This window comes from Chiloscyllium plagiosum, unplaced genomic scaffold, assembly GCF_037043375.1.
Source record: "Chiloscyllium plagiosum isolate Xiang-an unplaced genomic scaffold, Cpla_swu_hap1 HiC_scaffold_46, whole genome shotgun sequence".
Lineage (NCBI taxonomy): Eukaryota > Metazoa > Chordata > Chondrichthyes > Orectolobiformes > Hemiscylliidae > Chiloscyllium > Chiloscyllium plagiosum.
Genome location: NW_028270184.1, coordinates 63,209,655 through 63,226,296, shown reverse-complemented (window position 1 = coordinate 63,226,296; position 16,642 = coordinate 63,209,655).

Below are 16,642 nucleotides of genomic sequence, written 5' to 3'. Positions count from 1 at the left end.
CTCTCTGTTGCGCATCTCTGTCCCCTCTCTCTGCCCACCCTATCTCCCCCAGACTCCACTGCCTCTTTTCTCCTCTCTCTGCCCCCTTTTCCCCTTTCTCTGTCCCCCATCTCCCTGCCATCTCTCTCTGTCTCCCTCTCTCTGCTCCCAATTTCTATCACCCCGCTCTCTGTCCCCTCTCTCTGCCCGCTCTCCCTCTCCCCCTCTCACTGTCCCCCTCTCTCTGTCCACCCCTCTCTACACCCCCGACTCTGCCCCCTCTCTCTTTCCCCCTCTCTCAATCCCCACCCTCTCTCTGTCACCCCTCTCTCTATCCCCTCTCTCTCTTTCCCCCCTCTCTGTCCCCCTGTCTCTGCCCCCTCTCTTTGTCCCCCCTCTCTGTCCCCCTCTCTCTGATCCCTCTCTCTGTCCTCCCTCGCTCTGTCATACCTCTCTCTGTCACCCTCTCTCTGTCATCTCTCTCTGTGCACCCTCTGTCCCCCCCTTGGTCCCCCTCTCTCTATAACGCCTCTCTGTCCACCCCTCTGTCCCTCCTCTCACTGTCGCCCTCTCTGTCCCCGGTCTCGGTCCCCCGTCTCTCTGTATCCCTCTCTCTCTGTCCCTCTCTCTCAGTACCCCCTCTCCATCCCTCTATTCTCTGTCCCTCTCTCTCCCTGTCTCCTTATCACCCTGTCCCCTCTCTCTCCTTATCACCCATCTCTCTGTCCACCACCTCTCTGTCCCCAGTCTCTCTGTCTTCCTCTCTCTCTGTACTCCCCCTCTCCCTCTGTACCTCTCTTTCTATCAACCCTCTCTCTCTCTGTCCCCCTCTCTCTGACCCCAGTCTCTGTCCCCCTGTCTCTGTACACCCTCTCTCTGTCCCCTCTCTCTCTTTCCCCCTCTCTCTGTCCCCCTCTCTCTGCCCCCTCTCTTTGTCCCCCCTCTCTGTCCCTCTCTCTCTGATCCCTCTCTCTGTCCTCCCTCGCTCTGTCCACCCCTCTCTCTGTCACCCTCTCTCTGTCATCTCTCTCTGTGCACCCGTCAGCCCCCTCGCCCCCCATCCCCCCTCTCTCTGTCCCCTCTTTCTCTGTCCTCATCTCTCTGTCCCACCCTCTCTGTTCCCCTCTCTCTGTTCCCCAGTCTCTTAACCCCACTCTCTCTGTCCCCCTCTCTCTCTATCCCCTCTCTCTCTGTGCCCCCTCTCTCTGTGCCCCCGCTCTCTGTCCCACCCTTCTATCTTGTCTCCTCTCTCTGTCGCCTTACTCTGTCCCCTTCTCTCTGTCAGCTCCGCTCTCTGTGCCACACTCCCTTTGTCCCCTTTCGCTCTGTTCCTCCTTTCTCTGAACCCCCACTCTCCACCCCCCCTCTGGTCTCCCCTCACTCTCTGTCCTGAACTCTCGCTGTACCCCCCTCTCTGCCCCCCCTCTCTCTTTACCGCGCTCTCTGTCACCCCCTCTCTGTCCCCTCTCTCTGTCTCCCTTCTCTGTACCCCCACACTTTCCCACTCTCTCTGTCCCGTCTCTCTTTGCTCCCTCTTTGTACCCCCCACTCTCTGTGCCCCGCTACCTGTCCCCCTCTGTCCCGTCTCTCTCTCTCTCCCTCTCTCTGTCCCCATCTCTCTATCATCCCTCTCAGTTCCACTCTCTGTCCCCCCGTCCTCCCTCTCTGTACCCAATCTCTCTCTCCCCTTCTCTCTCTCTCCCTGCTCTCTATCCCCGCTTTTTGTTGCCCCGCTCTCTGTCACCCCGCTCTCTGTCTCCCACTCTCTGTCCCACTCGCTCTGTCCCCCCTCAATCTATCCCCCTCTCTCTCTCTGCCCCATCCCCCTCTCTCTGTCCTCCCACTTTCGTCCCCCTCTCCCTGTCCCCATCTCTCGCTGTCCCCCATGTACCTGTCCCCCTCTCTCTCTGCCCCCTGTCTCTGTCCCCTTCTCTCTGCCCCCCTCTGTATCACCCTCTCTCTGTCACCCCTCTCTCTGCACCCGCTTCTCTCTGTCCCCCTCTCTCTGTCCCCTCTCTCTCTGTCCCAATCTCTCTATCCCCCTCTCTCTGTCCCCCTCTCTCTGTCCCCTCTCTCTGTTCCCCTCTCTGTCCCCGTCTCTTAATCTCACTCTCTCTGTCCCCCTCTCTCTCTATCCCGTCTCTCTCCATGCGCCCTCTCTCTGTGCCCCCTCTCTCTGTCCCACCCTTCACTTTTCCCCCCTCTCTCTGTCACCCCTCTCTGTCCCCCTCTCTCTGTCAGTTCCGCTCTCTGTGCCACTCTCCCTCTGTCCCCTTTGGCTCTGTCCCTCCTTTCTCTGAACCCCCACAGTCTATCCCCCCCCCCCCTCGGCCTCCCCTCTCTCTCTCTCTGTCCTGAACTTTCGCTGTACCCCTCTCTCCGTCCCCCCTCTCTCTTTACCGCTCTCTCTGTAACCCCCTCTCTGTATCCCCTCTCTGTACCCCCTCACTGACCCCCCCTCTCTGTCCCCATCTCTCTTTGCCCCCTCTCTGTACGCCCCCTCACTGTGCCGCTCCCTCCCTGTCCCCTGCTGTCATGTCTCTCTCTCTCTCTGTCCCCATCTCTCTGTGCCCTCCTCCCTGTCCCCCCGCTATCCCGTTTCTCTGTCTCTCTCCCTCTCTCTGTCCCCATCTCTATATCACCCCTCTCTGTCCCCACTCTCTGTCCCCCTCTCTCTATCCCCCATCTCTGTACAGCTCTTTCTGCCCCTCCTCTCTCTCTGTCCCACTCTCTGTCCCCCCCCTCTGTCCCCCCGTCCTCCCTCTCTGTGCCCCATCTCTCTATCCCCTTCTCTCTTTCTCCCTCTGCTCCACGTCCCCGCTTTCTGTTGCCCCGCTCTCTGTCACCCGCTCTCTGTCGCACCTTTCTCTCTCTCTCTGTCCCCCTCTCTCTGTCTCCCACTCTCTGTCCCACTCGCTCTGCCCCCTCCCTCTCTGAACCATCCCCCTCTCTCTGTCTTCCCTCTTTCTGTCCCCTTCTCTCTGCCCCCCTCTCTGTCACCCTCTCTCTGTCACCCCTCTCTCTGTCCTCCCTTTCTGTCACCCTCTCTCTGTCACCCCTCTCTCTGCACCCCCTTCTCTCTGTCCCTTCTCTCTGTCCCTCCTCACTCTGTCGCCCCCTCTCTCCGTCCACCCATCTCTCTCTGTACCCCCTTTCTCTGACCCCCTCTCTCTGTCCCCTCTTTCTGTCCCCACTCTTTCTGTCTCTCCCTCTCTGCCCCCCTCTCTTTTATCCCCTCTGTACGCCCCTGGCTGTTCCACCTCTCTCTGTTCCCCACGCCTATCCCCGTCTCTATATCACTCCCTCTCTGTACCACTCTCTCTGCCCCCTTCTCTCTGTCCCCCATCTTTCTCTCCCCCTTCTCTGTACCCCGTCTCTGTCCTTTCTCTCTCACTCTCTCCCCCTCTCTCTGCCCTCCGGCCCCGCTCTCTGCCCCCTCTCTCTGTCCCCCCTCTCTGTCCCCTTCTCTTGTCACCCCCCTCTCTCTCCCCCCTCGCTGCCACCCCAGGCCCGTCTCTCTGTCCGACTTCTCTCTGTCCCCATCCTCTCTCTCTCCCCCCCTCACTCTGCCCCACAGCCTCTTTCTCTGTCCCCCCTCTCTCGCTGTCCCCCATTTCGCTGTCCACATCTGTCTGTTCACATCTGTCTGTACCCCTCTCTCTGTCCCCTTCTCTCTGTCCCCCGACCCCTCTTTCTCTGCTCCCGTCCCCTATCTCTGTCGCCCTCTCTCTGTCACCCCCGTCCCCCCTCTCTGTTCTCCCTGTTTGTCCGACCTTTCTCTCTGTCCCTTACTCTCTCTGTGTCCCCCTCGCTCTGTCCAACTCTCTGTTCCCACCTCTCTGTGGCCCATCTGTCTGTACCACCCTCTCTCTCTGTACTTCTCTATCCACCTCTCTATGTCCCCCCTCTCTCTGTCGCGACCTCTCGCTGTCCACACTCTCTGCCTGCTCTCTGTCCCCCCTCTATCTGCCCCCTCGATCAGTCCCCCTCTCTCTGTCTCGCCCTGTCTCTGTCACCCCTCAGTCACCCTCCCTCTGTCAACCCTCTCTCTGCAGTCCCCTTCTCTCTGTCTTCTCTCTCTGTCGTCCCCTCTCTCTGTTGCCACCTCTCTCTGTCCACCCTCTCTCTCTGTCCCCTCCTCTCTCTGTTCCCCTCTCTCTGTCCTTCTCTCCCTGCCCCCCTCTTGCCGTCACCATTCTCTCTGTGCCCCCTCTCACAGACCCCTCTCTCTCTCTCTGCCCCCCTCTGTCCCCACTCTCTCTGTCCCGCCCTCTGTCCCGCCCTCTGTCCCACCTCTCTCTCACCCTCTCTCTATCCCCGCCTCTGTCTGTCCCCCTCTCTCTGTACCCCATCTCTGTACCACTCTCTCTGTACACCCCTCTCTGTACCACTCTCTCTGCCCCCTCTCTGTCCCCTCTCCCTCTGCCCCCCTTTCTCTCTATCCCCCGCTCTCTGCCCCCTCTCTCTCTCCCTTCTCCCTGCCCCCTCTCTCTGTCGCCCCTCCCTCTGTCACCCTCTCTCTGTCCCAATCTTCTCTCTGTGCCCCCCTCTCTCTGAACCCCCCGGCTCTGTCACAACTCTCTCTGGCCCCTCTGTCTGTCTCACCCTCTCTCTTTCCCCCCTCTATTCCCCCCTCTCTGTGCCCCCAAATGTCCCGATCTGTCGCTGTTTCCCCCCATCTGTCCCCCACTCTCTTTCCTCCTCTCTCTGTTTCGCCCTTTCTCTGCTCCCCACTCTGTCTCCCCTCTCTCTGTCCCTCTCTCTCTTACCCCCTCTCTCTCTGTCGCCAGGACTTTCTGTCCCCCTCTCTCTCTCTGTCCCCCTCTCTGTTTACCTCTCCCTGTCCCCAACTCTCTGTCCACCTCTCTTTTCCCCCTCTCGCTGTCCCCCCTTTGTCTGACCCCTCTCCCTGCACCCACCCACCCCCACCCTCGCGCTGTCCCCTCTCTCTGTCTTTCTCTCTCTGGCCCCTCTGTCTGTCCCACCTATCACTTGCCACCCTCTGTCCCACCTCTCTGCCCCCCCCTCTCTGTCCCGCCCTCTCTCTCTACCTCTGTCTAACCACCCCCTTTCTGTAACCGCATTCTCTGTCCACCCCCTCTCTCTCCACACTCTATACCCCCTCTGGCCCGCCTCTCTCTGTCCCCTCTCTCTCTGTCCCCTCTCTCTCTCTGTGCCCCCCTTACTGTGCCCCCCTCTCCGCCATCCTTCTCTCTTTCCCCCTCGCTCTGTCACCCCTCTCTATCCCCCTCTCTCTGTCAGCCCCGCTCTATGTGTCCCACTGTCTCTGTCCCCTTTCGCTCTTTCCTTCCTTGTCTGACCCCCCAGCCTCTCTTCCCCCTCTCTGGCCTCCCCTCTCTCAGTCCCGATCACTCGCTGTAGCCCCCCACTCAGTCCCCCCTCTCTCTTTACCGCGCTCTCTGTCTCGCCCTCTCTTTGTCCCCCCTCTCTGTCCCCCTCTTTCTGTCCCCCTTCTTTTTCCCACCTTCTGCTTGTCCCCGCTCGCTTTCCCCCCGCCGTGTCGCCCTCTCTCTCTGCCCCCCTCTCTCTCTGTTCCCTCTCTCTATGTGCCCCTATTTCTGTCCTCACCTCTCTGGCCCGTCTCCTTCTGTCCCCTTCTCTCTGTCCCCCGCTCTCTGTATTCCCTCTCTCTGTGCCCCCTCCCTGTCCACCCACTGTCCCGTCTCTGTCTCTCTCCCTCTTTCTGTACCCCATCTCTCTGTAACCCCTCTCTGTCCCCACTGTCTGTCCCCACTCTCTCTGTTCCCCATCTCTGTACACCTGTCTCTGCCGACCCTCTCTCACTGTTCCCCCTCTCCGTAAACCTCTCTCTGACCCCGTCTTTCTCTGTCCCACTCTCTGTCCCCCTCTGTGTCCCCGCTTTCTGTCATCCTCTCTGCCCCCCCACTCTGTGCCCCATCTCTCCGTCCCCCTCTCTCTCCCTGCTCTCTGTCCCCCGCTCCCTGTTGCCTCGCTCTCCGTCTCCCCGCTCTCTGTTGCCCCTCTCTCTGTCCCCTTCTCTCCCTGTCGCCCTCTCTCTCTCTCCCCCTCGCTCTGTCCCCCCACAATCTGTCCCCTCCCTCTGCCCCCTCCCCCTCTCTCTGTCCTCCCTCTTTCTGTCCTCCTCTCTCTGTCCCCATCTCTTTCTGTCTCCCAACTCTCTGTCCACCTCTCTCTCTGTCCCCCTTTCTCTATCTCCTTCTCTCTGTCCCCCCTCGCACTGTTCCCCGCTCTCTCTGTCCCCTCTCCCTCGGTCCCCTCTCCCTCTATCCCCTCTCTCCCTCTGTCCCTACTCTATCTGTCCCCACTCTATCTGCCCCCTCTCTGTACACCCTTCTCTCTGTCCCGCCCTCGCTGTCCACCCTCTCTTTGTCCCCTCCCTGCCCCCTTCTCTGTGCCCCTTCTCTCTGTCTCCCCTATCTCTGCCCCCCTCTCTGTCCACCCTCTCTCTGCCCGCTCTCTGCCCCCTTCTCTGCCCCCTTCTCTCTGTCTCCCCTCACTCTGTGCCCCTCTCTCTGTCTCCTTCGCTCTGTCTCCCTCTCTCTGTTACCCCCTCTCTGAACCACTCTCTCTACCCCCTTCTCTCTGTTCCCCATCTTTCTCTGCCCCCTTCTCTGTCCCCCATCTCTGTCCCATCTCTCTCACTCTCTCCTCTCTCTCTGACCCCGGCCCCTCTCTCTGTCCCACCTCTCTCTGTCCCCTTCTCTCTGTTCCCCCCTTTTTCTCTCCCCCTCTCCCTGCCCCTCGACCCCACTTTCTGTCCCTCATCTCTGTTCCCCCTCTCTCTGTCCCCCTCTCTTGCTGTCCCCCATCTCGCTGTACCCCTCTGTCTATACCCCCTCTCTCTATCCCTCTCTCTCTGCCCCCTCTCTCTTTCCCCTTCTCTCTGCCCTCTCTCTCTGTCCCTCTCTCTCTGTCTCCCTCTCTCTCGTTCCCCTCTCTCTCTATCCCCTCTCTCACTCTGTCCCCTCTCTCTCTGTGCCCCACTCTCTCTCTCCCCCTCTCTGTCCCCTCTCTCTGTTACCCATTTCTGTCCCACCCTTCTCTCTGTCCCCTCTCTCTGTCCACTCTCACTCTGTCCCCACTCTCTATGTACTGTTCTCTCCTGCCCCCTCTGTCTCCTCTCTCTGCCCCCAAATCTCCCTGTCCCCCCTCTCTCTGTCATCTCTCCCTGACCCCTCCCTGTCCCCTCTCTCTGTCCCCCCATCTCTGACCCCCTCTTTGTTCACTCCTCTCTGTACCCCCACTCTGTCCCCCTCTCCCTGTTCCCCTTCTCTGTCCCCCCCGTTGCCGCTCTGTCCCCCTCCCTCTGTCCCCCCTCTCCCTGTCCCCACCTCTCTGTCCCCCTCTCTGTCCCCCCCATCAGTCCCCTCTCTCTTTTCCCCCCTCTCTCTGTCCCCTCTCTCTGTTCTCCTCTCTCTGTCCCCCCTCTCTCTGGCCTCTGGCTCCCCTCTCTCTGTCCCATCCTTCTCTCTTCCCTCCTCTCTCTGTGCCCCCCCTCTCTGTCGCCCCCTCTCTCTGTCCACACTCTCTCTCTGTCCCGACCACTCTGTCCTCCTCTTTCTCTGTCCCCCTCTCTCTGTCCTCTTCTCTCTGTTTCCCCGACCCTTCTCTCTCTGCACCCCGTCCCCTCTCTCTGTCCCCCCTCTCTCTGTCCCCCACTCTCTGTTCCCCCCTCCCCTCTGTCTCCATCTCTCTTTGTTCTCCTCTCGCTGATGCCCTTCTCTCTCTGTTCCCCCCTTTCAGTCAACCCTCTCTGTCCCCCTCTCTCTGTCCCCTCTCTCTGTTCCCCCCTGTCCCCCATCTCTCTCTGTCCCCTCTCTCTCTATCCCCCATCTCTCTCTGTCCCCATCTCTCTGTCCACCATCTATCCGTACCCCATCTCTCTGTTCCCCTCTCTCTGTACCCCTCTCTCTCTGTCTCCTCTCTCTCTCTACCCCCCGGCTCTCTGTCCTCCTCTCTCTGTCCCCCTCTTTCTCTGTCCCCCTCTCTCTGTCCCCTCTCTCTCTGTCCACCATCTATCCGTCTCGCTCTCTCTGTCCCCATCTCTCTCTGTTCCTTTCTCTCTGTTGCCCTGTCTATGTCATCTTCTCTCTGTCACCCACTCTCTCTGTCCCCTCTCTCTCTGTCTCCTCTCTGTCTGTCCCCCACTCTCTGCCCCCCTCTCTCCCTGTCTCCGTCTCTCTGTCCCCTTCTCTTTGTCCTCCCCTCTCTGTGCCCCACCTCTCTCTGTCCCCCACCTCTCTGACCCCAGTCTCGTCCGCCCTCTCTCTGTCCCCCTTTCTCTCTGTTCCCCTGTCTATGTCACCTTCTCTCTGTCACCCACTCTCTCTGTCCCCTCTCTCTCTGTCTCCTCTCTCTCTGTCCCCCACTCTCTGCCCCCCTCTCTCCCTGTCTCAGTCTCTCTGTCCTCTTCTCTTTGTCCTCCCCTCTCTGTGCCCCACCTCTCTCTGTCCCCCTCTCTCTGCCTCCCACCTCTCTCTCCCCACTCTCTGTCGTCGCTCTTTCTGTCCCCTTTTCTCTGTCCCCGCCTGTCTGTCCCCTCTCTCTGGCCCCTTTGTTTGTCTGACCAATATCTTCCCCCTTCTTTCCCCACTCTCTGTCCCCCAGTGTCTGTCCCCCTTTCTCTCTGTCCCCCTCTCTCTGTTCCCGCCTCTCTTTTTCCCCCTCTGTCTGTCCCCCTCTGTCGGTCCCCCCATGTCTGTCCCTCTCTCTATATCCCCCCTCTGTCCCCCATCTGTCTGTCCTCTCTCTCTGTCCCCTCTCTCTGTCCCCCTCTCTCTCTCTGCCACCCCTGTCTCTCTGCCCTCACTGTCTCTTTCCACTCTCTCTCCCCCCGTCTGCCCCCACCTCTCTCCTCTCTATCTCCTTCCTCTCTCTGTCCGCCTCTCTCTGTCCCCCTCTCTCTCTCTGTCCCCATGTCTCTTTCCCCCTCTCTCTGTCCCCTCTGTCACTGACCACCTCTCACTCTGTCTCCCTTTCTCTCTGTGTCTCCCTGTCTCTGTCCCCTCGCTCTCTATATCCCTCCCTCTCTGCCCCCTCTCTCTGTCTCCTCTCTCAGTCCCCTTTCTATTGTCCTCTTCTCTTTGTCCCCCTCTCTGTGCCCCCTCTCTCTGTACCCCTCTCTCTGTCGCCCCTCTCTCTGACCCCCCTCGCTGTTCCCTCTCTCTATGTCCACTCTCTCTGTCCCCCTCTCTCTGTCCCCCCTCTCTGTCCCCCTCGCTCTGTCCATCCCTCCATGCTCCCCTTCTCTCTGTGCCCCCCACTCCATTAACCTTCTCTCTCTCTGCCCCCTCTCTGCCCCCTCTCCCTGTGCTCCGCTCTCTGTCCCCCTCTCTGTACCCCATCTCTGTACCCCCATCCTCCCTCTCTCTGTGCCCCGTCTGTCTGCTCCCTTATCTCTGTCCCTCTCTCTCTGTCCCCTCTCTCGCTCTGTCCCAATCTCTCTTTACCCTTCTCTCTCTGTCCACCCTCTCTCTGTCCCCCTCTCTCGGTCCCCTTCTCTCTGCCTCCTTCTCTCCCTCTGCCCCACTATCTCTGCCCCCTCTCGCTCTCTCTCCCCTCTCTCTCTCTCTATGTCCCCTCTCTCTGTAACACCCTCTCTCTGTAACACCCTCTCTCTGTCCCCGTCTCTCTGTTGCCTCTCTCTATCCCCCTCTCTCCCGCCTCTCTCTCTCCCCCTCTCTCTGTCACCCCTCTCTCTGACACCCTCTCTCCGTCCCCCTCTCTGCCCCTCCTCTGTCCCTCCTCTCTGTCCATCTCTGTCTCTCCCGCCCTCTGTCCGTCCCCCTCTCTGTCCCCTCTCTCTGTCGCCCATCTCTCTGTCCCCACTCTCTCTCCCCCCTCTCTTTGTCCCCTTCTCTCTGTCCCCATCTCTCTCTCTCTGTCCCCATCTCTGTCCCCCCTTTCTGCCCCGCAATCTCCCTGTCCCCCCTCTTTCTGGCTCCCCTCCCTCTGTACCCATCCCTCCGTCCACCCTCTCTCTGTTCCTCTTTCTCTGTCCCCCTCTCTCTGTCCCCCCGTCTGTCCACCCCTCCCTCTGTCCACCCCTCTCTCTGACTCACCTTCATCTGTCCCCCTCTCTCTCTCCTCCCTCTCTCCTCCCTCTCTCTCTCCCCCTCTCTCTCTCCCTTTCTCTGTCGCCCTCTCTCTGTCACTGCTCTCCCTGTGCTCCGCGCTCTCTACCCCTCTGTCGCGCCTCTCTCTCCCCCTCTCTGTCCCCCATCTCTCTGTCCCCTCACCTCTCTGTCCCCATCTATCTGTCTCCCTCTCTCGCTGTCATCTCTCTCTGTACTGCTTTTACTACCCTCTCTCTCTCTGTAAGCCCCTATCTTTACCCCTCTCTGTCCCCCTCTCTCTCCCCCCTCTGTCCCTCCTCTCTCTACCCCCTCTGTCCCCCCCTCCGTTTGTCCCTCTCTCTCTGTCCCCTTATCTGTACCCCTCTTTCCACCCCCTCTCTCTCTTTCCCCCTCTCTGTCCCACCCTCTCTCTCTCTCCTCCTCTCTCTGTCCCCATTCTCTGTCCACCCACTCTGACCCCATCTCTCTGTCCCCCGTCTCTGTCTCCCCCTCTCTGTCCCCCTCTCTGTCCCACCTCTCTGCCTCCCCTCTCTGCACCCCCCTGTCCCCCTCTCACTGCCCCCCTCTCTCAGTCCACCCTCTCTTTGTGCCCCCTCTCTGCCCGTCTCTCTCTGCCACTTTCTCTCTGTCCCTCTCTCTCTGACGCCCCTCTCCCTGTTCCCCTTCTCTCTGCCCCCCCCCCGCTCTCTGCCACTCTCTCTGTCCTCCCTCTCTCTGTACACGCGCTCTCTGTCCCATTCTCTCTGTGTCCCTCATCTCTCTGTCCCCCTCTCCCTGTCCCCCTCTCACTCTGTCCCCTTCTCCTTGTCGCCGACTCTCTGTCCCCGCCTCTCTGTCCCCCCTCTCTCTGTCCCCACTCTCGCTCTGTTCCCTCTCTCTCTGTGTCTCCGCGCTCTCTATCATCTCTCTTTCTCTGCCCCCCCTCTCTGTCCCCCCTCTGTGTGCTCCCCTCTCTCTCCCCCTCTCTGTCCCCTTCTCTGTCACCCCTCTCTGCCCCTCTCACTATCCCCTCTCTGTTCCTTACCTCTCCTTATCCCCCCTCTCTCTCTGTCCCCCATTCTGTGTGCTCCCCCCTCTCTCTTCCCTCTCTCTGTCCCCCTTCTCTGTTCCACTCTCTGTTGCCCCTCTCTCAGTCCCACTCTCTCTGTTGCCCCTCTCTCAGTCCCACCTTCTGGCACGCCTCTCTCATTCTCCCCCCCTCTCTGCGCCCCATCTCTCTGTCCGCCGACTTTCTGTCTCCCTCTCTCTGTCCCCCTCTCTGTACTGGTCTCTCTAACCCCCCTCTCTCTGTAAGCCCTTCTCTTTACCCCCTTCTCTGTCTCAATCTCTATACCTCCTTCTGACCCGCCTCTCTCTCTCCCCCCATCTGTCCCCATCTATCTGACCCCCTCTCTCTGTCCCCCCTCTCTGTCCGTCTCTCTCTTCCCCCTTCTCTGACCCCCCTCTCTCTGTCCACTCTTCTCTCTGACCCACCCACCTTTATCTGTTCTCTCCCTCTCTGTCACACCTCCCTGTCTCCCCCTCTCTCTGCGCCCTCTCTCGCTTTCCCTCTCTCTCTCTGTCGCCTCTCTCTCTCTGTTCCCCTCTCGCTGTCGCCCTTCTCTCTCTGTCCCCTCTCTCTGTCCCACCTCTCTCTCCGGCTCTCTCTTCCCCCTACTCTGTCCCCTCTCTCTGTCCCCCCTCTCTCTGGCCCCTACACTCTGCCCCTCTCTCTCTGTCCCCTCTCTCTGCCCCACTCTCTGTCCACCCGTCTCTCTGACCCACCCACCTTTATCTGTCCCCTCCCTCTCTGTCACCCCTCTCTGTCTCCCCTCTCTCTGCGCCTTCTCTCGCCGTCCCTCTCTCTCTCTGTTCCCCTCTCTCTGTCGCCCTTCTCCCTCCGCCCCCCTCTCTCTGACATCCCTCTCTCTGTCGCCCCAGTCTCTGTTGCCCCACTCTCTTTCACCCCTCTCTCTGTCCCACGGCCTCGGTGCTCCTATCACTGTCCCCCTCTTTCTGTCCCCCCTCTCTCCCCCTCTCTCTCTGTTCCCCTCTCTCTGTCCCTCTCCTTCTGTCCCGCTCTCTCTGTCCACCTCTCACTGTTCCGCCTCTATTTGTCTCCCCTCTCTGTGTCCCCTCTCTCTCTGTCCCTCTCTCTCTATCACACCCTCTCTCTGTCCCCCCTCTCTCTGTCCCCCCTTTCTATGTCCCCCCTCAAAACCCCGTCTCTCTGTCCCTCTCTCTGTCCTCCCTCTATCTGCCCCCACTCTCTGTTCCCCCTTCTCTCTGTCTCCCTCTCTCTGTCCCGGTCTCTCTCCATTCCCAACTCTCTCCGTCCCCCTCTCTCTCTAACCCCCTCTCTCTGACCCTTCTCTCTCTAACCCGACTCTCTATCCACGTCTCTCTGTCCCCCAATCTCTGTTCCCACTCTCTCTGTTCCCCCTCTCACTGTCACCCCTCACTCTGTCCCCCTCTCTCTCTGTCCCGTCTCTCTGACCCACTCTCTCTAACCCCACTCTCTATCCACGTCTCTCTGTCGTCAGTATCTCTGTTCCCCCTCTCTTTGTCCCCCCCTCTCTGTCCCCCTCACTCTCTGTACCTCTCTCTCGGTCCACGTTCTCTCTGTCCCCCTTCCTCTGACCCCACTCTCTCTGCCCACCCTCACTCTGTCCACCTCTCCCTCTGTCCACCTTCTCTCTGCCCCTCTCTCTGTCCACCACTCTCTCTTGCCCACTTTTACCTGTCCACCTCCCTCTCTGTCACCCCTCCCTCTCTCCACCTCTCTCTGCCCTCTCTCTCTGTCACTTCTCTCTTCGCCTTTCGCTGTCGCCCTTCTCTCTCTGTCCCCCTCTCTCTGTCCCCCTCTCTCTATCCCCATCTCTCTGCCCCCCGTCTATGTTCCCCCTCTCTCTGTCCCCCACTCTCTGTCCCGCTCTCTCTAACCCCCTCTTTCTGTCCCCCTCTCTCTCTGTACCCATCTCTCGGTCCACCCTCTCTATGTCCCCCCTCTCTCTGCCCCACTGTCTCTGTCCACCCCTCACTCTGACCGAACTTAATCCGTCCCCCCTCTCTTTCTGTTCACCCCGTCCTCTCTCCTCCTCTCTCTGAAACCCTCTCTCTCTCTGTTCCCCTCTCGCTGTCGCCATTCTTTCTCTGTCCCCCTCTCTCTGTCCCCTCTCTCTCTCCCCATCTCTCTATCCCCCCTCTCTCTGTGTCGCCCTTCTCTCTGTCCCCCTCTCTGTGCGGTCCACACGCTCTCTCCCCCTCTCTGTCCCTCCCACACTATCCCTTTCTCTCTAACCCCTCTCTCTGTCCAATCTCTCTCTTCCCCCTTCTCACTGTCCCACTGCCTCGGTCCCCGCTTCTCTGTGCCCCTCTCTCTCTCTGTCCCCCTTTCTCTGTCCCACTCCTTCTGTTCCCCCCTCTCTGTAGCCTCTCTCTCTTCTCCCTCTCTCTGTCCCCACTCTGTGTCACTTCTCTCTCAGTACCTCTCTCTCTCTATCCCACCCTCTCTCTTCCCCCCCCTGCCCACTTCTCTGTCCCCCTCTCTCTGTCCCCGTCTCTCTGTCCCCCACTCTTTGTCGCCCTCTCTCTCTAACCCCTTCTCTCTGTCCCCGCCTCTCTGTCCTCCCTCTCTCTGTCCCCCTCTCTGTTCCACCCTCTCTCTGTGTCCCCATCTCTCTGCCCCCTCTCTCTGCCCCCTATCTCTGTCTCCTCTCTCTGTCCCCCACTCTCTGTTCCCCTCTCTGTCTAACACCCTCTCTCTGTCTCCCTCTCTCTGTCCCCATCTCTCTCTCCCTCTTTCTGTCCCCTCACACTCCCCCTCTCTCTTGCCTCTCTCTCTCTGTCCTCCTCACCCTTTTACCCCTCTCTCTGTTGCCCCTCTCTAACCCCCTCTCTCTGTCCCCCTCTCTCTCTAACCCCACTCTCCATCCCTATCTCTCTGTCCCCTCTCTCTGTCACCTCTCTCTCTGTCCCCCTCTCTGTCACACCTCTCTGTCCCCCTCTCTCTGTCACCCCTCTCTCTGTCCCCTTTTCTCTGTCGCCCCTGTCTCTGTCGTCCCACTCTCTTTCACCCCTCTCTCTGTCCCCTCTCTCTCTGTCCCCCTTTCTCTGTTCCACTCCTTCTGTCCCCGCTCTCTGTCCCCTCTCTCTGTTCCCCCTCTCTGTGTCACTTCTCTCTCTGTCCCCTCTCTCTATCCCACCCTCTCTCTGCCCCCCCACTTTGCCCGCCTCTCTGTCCCCCTCTCTCTGTCCCCTTCACTCTGTCCCCGTCTCTCTGTCCTCCCCCTCTCTGTCCCTCTCTCTGTCCCCCCTCTCTATCCCGTCTCTCTGTCCTCCACTCTCTGTTCCCCCTCTCTCTGTCAACCTCTCTCTGTCCCCGTCTCGCTGTCCCCCTCTCTCTGTCTACCCTCTCTCTGTCCACCCCTCACTCTGACCCACCTTTATCGGTCCCCCCCTCTCTCTCTGTTCCCCCGTCCTCTCTTCCCCTTCTTTCTGCCCCCTCCCTGTCCCCATCTTTCCCTTCTCTCTGTCCCACCCTCTGTCCCCCTCTGTCTGTGTCCCCTCTCTCTCTCTGTCCCCTCTCTCTCTCTGTCCCCTCTCTCTCTAGCCCTCTCTCTGTGTCCCTCTCTCTCTGTCCCCCTTTCTGTGTTCTCCCCTCTCTCTCTCCCCACTCTCTGTGCTTTCCACTTTGAACCCCTCCCTCTGCCCCCCTTGTCCCATCATTCTACCTATCCCGGCACTCTCTGTGCCCTCTCATTCTCCGTCCGCCTCTCTCTGTCCGTCCTCTCTCCCCCTCTCTGTCCCCCTCTCTTTCTGTTCCCCTCTCACTATCGCCCTTCTCTCTCTCCCCCACTCTCTTTACCCCCCTCTCTGTCCCATTTTCTCTGACCCCTTACTCTCTCTGCCCCCTCTCTCCGTCCCCCCTGTCTCTGTCCCTCATCTCTCTGTCCCCTTTTTCTGCCCCCTCCCTGTCCCCCTCTCACTCTGTCCCCCTCTTTCCCTTCTCTCTGTCCCACCCTTTGTCCCCCTCTGTCTGTGTCCCCTCTCTCTCTCTGTCCCTTTTCTCTCTACCCTCTCTCTGTGTCCCTCTCTTTCTGTCCCCCTTTCTGTGTTCTCCCCTCTCTCTCTCCCCACTCTCTGTGCTTTCCAATTTGAACCCCTCCCTCTGCCCCCCTTGTCCCCTCCCTCTATCTATCACGGCACTCTCTGTTCCCTCTCATTCTCTGTCCCCCACTCCGTCCCCATCTCTCTGTCTGCCCTCTCTGACCACTCTCTCTCCGTCCCCCTCTCTCTCTGTCGCCTTCCTCTCTCTAGCCCCCCTCTCTCTCTGTCCCCTCTCTCTGCCACCCTCTCTCTGCCCCCCTCTCTCTGTCCCCCTCTCTAACTCCAGCTCTCTCTGTCCCCCTCTCTCTCTGTTACCCTCTCTCTGTCGCCCTTCTCTCTCTTCTTCTTCCTGAAGAAGGGCTAATGCCCGAAACGTCGATTCTCCTGTTCCCTGAATGCTTCCTGACCTGCTGCGCTTTTCCAGCAACACATTTCCAGCTCTTCTCTCTCTGTCCCCCTCTCTCTGTCATCCCTCTCTCTGTTGCCCCTGTCTCTGTTGCCCCACTCTCTTTCACCCCTCTCTCTGCACCCCTCTCTCTGTCCCCACTCTGCAACTTCTCTGTCCCCATCTCTCAGCCCTCTCTCTCACTCCAGCTCTCTCTGTCCCCTCTCTCTCTGTTACCCTCTCTCTGTCGCCCTTCTCCCTCTGTCCCCTCTCTCTGTCATCCCTCTCTCTGTCGCCCCTGTCTCTGTTGCCCCACTCTCTTTCACCCCTCTTTCTGTCCTCCTCTCTCTTCCCACTTCTCTCTGTCCCACGGCCTCGGTGCTCCCATCACTGTCCCCCTCTTTCTGTCCCCCCTCTCTCCCCCTCTCATCCTGTTCCCCTCTCTCTGTCCCTCTCCTTCTATCCCGCTCTCTCTGTCCACCTCTCTCTGTTCCGCCTCTATCTGTCCCCCCTCTCTGTGTCCCCTCTCTCTCTGTCCCTCTCTCTCTATCACACCCTCTCTCTGTCCCCCCTCTCTCTGTCCCCCCTTTCTATGTTCCCCCTCAAACCCCGTCTCTCTGTCCCCCTCTCTCTGTCCTCCCTCTATCTGCCCCCTCTCTCTGTTACCCCTTCTCTCTGTCCCCTTCTCTCTGTCTCCCTCTCTCTGTCCCCGTCTCTCCATTCCCAACTCTCTCTTTCCCCCTCTCTCTCTCTAACCCCCTCTCTCTGACCCTTCTCTCCCTAACCCGGCTCTCTATCCCCGTCTCTCTGACCCCTACTCTCTGTTCCCACTCTCTCTGTTCCCCCTCTCACTGTCACCCCTCTCTCTGTCCCCCTCTCTCTCTGTCCCCTCTCTCTGACCCCCTCTCTCTAACCCCACTCTCTATCCCCGTCTCTCTGTCGCCAGTCTCTCTGTTCCCCCTCTCTCTGTCCCCCCCTCTCTGTCCCCCTCACTCTCTGTACCTCTCTCTCGGTCCACGTTCTCTCTGTCCCCCTTCCTCTGTCCCCACTCTCTCTGCCCACCCTCTCTCTGTCTACCTCTCCCTCTGTCCCCCTTCTCTCTGCCCCTCTC